Source organism: Penaeus japonicus, unplaced genomic scaffold (assembly GCF_977035675.1).
Source record: "Penaeus japonicus unplaced genomic scaffold, GWHDUDI00000001_assembly GWHDUDI00000018, whole genome shotgun sequence".
Lineage (NCBI taxonomy): Eukaryota > Metazoa > Arthropoda > Malacostraca > Decapoda > Penaeidae > Penaeus > Penaeus japonicus.
Window position 1 is genome coordinate 22,783,231 of NW_028234420.1, and position 2,500 is coordinate 22,785,730.

At 34.7% G+C, this 2,500-nt stretch overlaps 1 protein-coding gene across 8 annotated transcripts in view; it reads left to right on the top strand.

Moving 5' to 3' along the window:
* The window catches only part of LOC122243797 (uncharacterized), a 59,086-nt gene that overhangs the window by 15,676 nt on the left and 40,910 nt on the right, over positions 1–2,500 (top strand). For 2 of the 8 annotated variants that reach the window (XM_043001541.2, XM_043001533.2), the window contains exon 6: positions 1–2,500. This exon is cut by the window's left edge and continues 1,889 nt beyond it; it is cut by the window's right edge and continues 1,850 nt beyond it. The exons of the other annotated variants lie outside the window; for them this stretch is intronic. The gene's annotated coding sequence lies outside the window, so the exon portion shown is untranslated. 8 annotated transcript variants of the gene reach the window in all.

Below are 2,500 nucleotides of genomic sequence, written 5' to 3' on the forward strand. Positions count from 1 at the left end.
CCTACCCCATCCCAGCCTCCTTTTCCCAGGGAGTTTTCTTCCATTACCAACCTTGCAGTTTGGTACAGCTATAGATACCATAAATGTCATTACTGGATGTTTCTTGAAAAAGGAATTCTTCATGAGAAAGGTACTTACTTGGAATTCTTGGAATCACTCTTCGTTTTTAAAGTCGAACTTGTATTCCATGATAAAGTTTCTTTTGGAGAAATCCTTTTGCTACACATCCATTGTGTGTACATCCTAGTGATGCTCCTCATCTTACATATGAATGATCACATTAACTTTATACCTCAAGATTCTACCTGTAAACAAGCCAAGACTTAAAATCTATTTTATTTACTAGCATTATACCAGGTGCTCTAAGCCCAGTGTCTTTAGTGATCTTATATTTAGAAATTGCTAGGCTTATGTAGGTGGAGGTTTTGTTGATGTATGCCAAATTTTACATTAATCAAGAAAACTAATTATTTAGGAATGGCACTTGCCTCATAACAAAAATGTGCCATGAGCAGAAGCCATTGCTCTTGGGCTAGGCACAGTGGACTCTTTATATTGACCAGAAAGGAGGACTGTGGCACAAAGGGTGCCATTTTATCTTATGTATATATTCTCTCTATTCAGATCAATGGTAGGCTTCTCTTAGAGAAACCGACGGGTAAAGTGAATTCAGGTCTCAAATTTAGCTAAGGTTTGAATGTTACTCTATATCAGCTGGAAGCAGGAGATTGTACAGACAAAAATTTTATTTATTTGCCATATATTTTTTTCTTTTTTGTGTGATGTATGATGATAGAGAACTGGGATGCTGCTGCCATTCTGATTTGAATTAACATTCAAATATTATTTCTTGAACAGGAATAGATAGATTTGTTATTATATTATGATATTTTTTATATGTTCTGTATTAACATTTTATGTTGATTTAATTATTTATTTTTATTTTTTCTAAGATTTAGATTTACAGATGATATCAGTCATTATAAAGCTATATTTTTATTGTTTCAGTGAGAAACAAGGCTGGAACCATTTTGATAGCCTTATATGGTATCACACCTTTCAGTGTCACTATGCTAAACTCTTTGACAAGAGGATAAAATTTTGCTATGCAAGCTAATGCTTTGATATACCCATATCTTCATTTTAATCAATAAACAGACATGACCAAGTTGCTGAAAGCACAAGAATTTTGGCCATTGTAAAGATGTGAAGCCATGTTAAACCTTTTATTAAGATATCACATGTTTGGTGTGAAGTATATAATCATTTATGGTAGTTTTTGTAATGAGTACAAGATACTTACAGTGATGGTAAATAACCATTCACCGTTTTATAGGATATGTAGGGACACATTTTATTTTATCTTCATCTGTGTATTTTGTTCTTTCCTTTGTTGATTCTTAGATGGTTGACTTTGGTCAGTCGTCTGATTTTTATTCAGTTGAGTAAAGGTTGAATACTGGTGTAGTAGGTTGGATATAGGCCTAAGTATGCAAGGATAATTTTGACTGCTTCGATGATAGTGCTGCAAATAGCAATTCAAGATGTTTTTGCCATTATTAGTGGAGCTTTTAAAGACCATTACAGTTTTGGTAGTGTTCTTCATAAGTTACAGGGATGTGGAAGTTGTATCAGTTGTGTCATATAACAATTCTCTGAATTTTGGAACTACACGATGTTGTATCTAAAATATACAGAAGAGAAACCTGAGTGGACTGGATCCTCTTGCATAGTATTAATAATGCTCTTAAAGACAGATATGCACTGTGTCAATGGGCTTGTCCGAGCTATTTTTATTGGTACCATGTTTTACAGTTGTTCAGTGACAAAATTTATGAAAATTGTGAGGGGAAGAAATTTACCCCCTTGCAATATCCATCTTGCTAGCAGATGAATTGATATTCTGAACTTCTTTCCTCAAAGATTTTGTCTTTGATTATCTCGGATTTGCCCAATATCCATCATATCCATGCCCATAATACATATCTAGGGCAACACTTATAAACGGGTACTACATACAAGGTCACTATAACAGGGTCCAGCTGGCGTGCCTAGCGCTAACCGGTGTCGTTCGTCTTGCATTCCCATCAGGGAAATAGACATTCAGGATCATATTCTGTATTGATTCCATTTTTATTTTGTGTTCTTTGGAATGTCCTTATAGAGTAAATTATAGGATAAATTATAATCACTCTGGTCTCTTGAGCCAATTTCTTTGGTGCATCTACCTCAAGTCATTTCTTCTGCTGGCTTGTGTGACCCCTTCCATGACATGTTAAGGTCCTCCACATGAATTTCAAAAGTCAGGGATTGAAGCTAGAACTTGTCTGCTGAAAAATTCTGTGATATGTTGAGTATCTTCTCAGGATAGCAGTAGATAATGGAAATCTTTCCTTGTTATGAAGGCAGTATTTTGTGATTCAGTTACGAACAAACAGTCAGCCAATTTGTGCATCATTAAACATAAGAATTATCAGATTTGTTAAGTGCTGAAAATGAT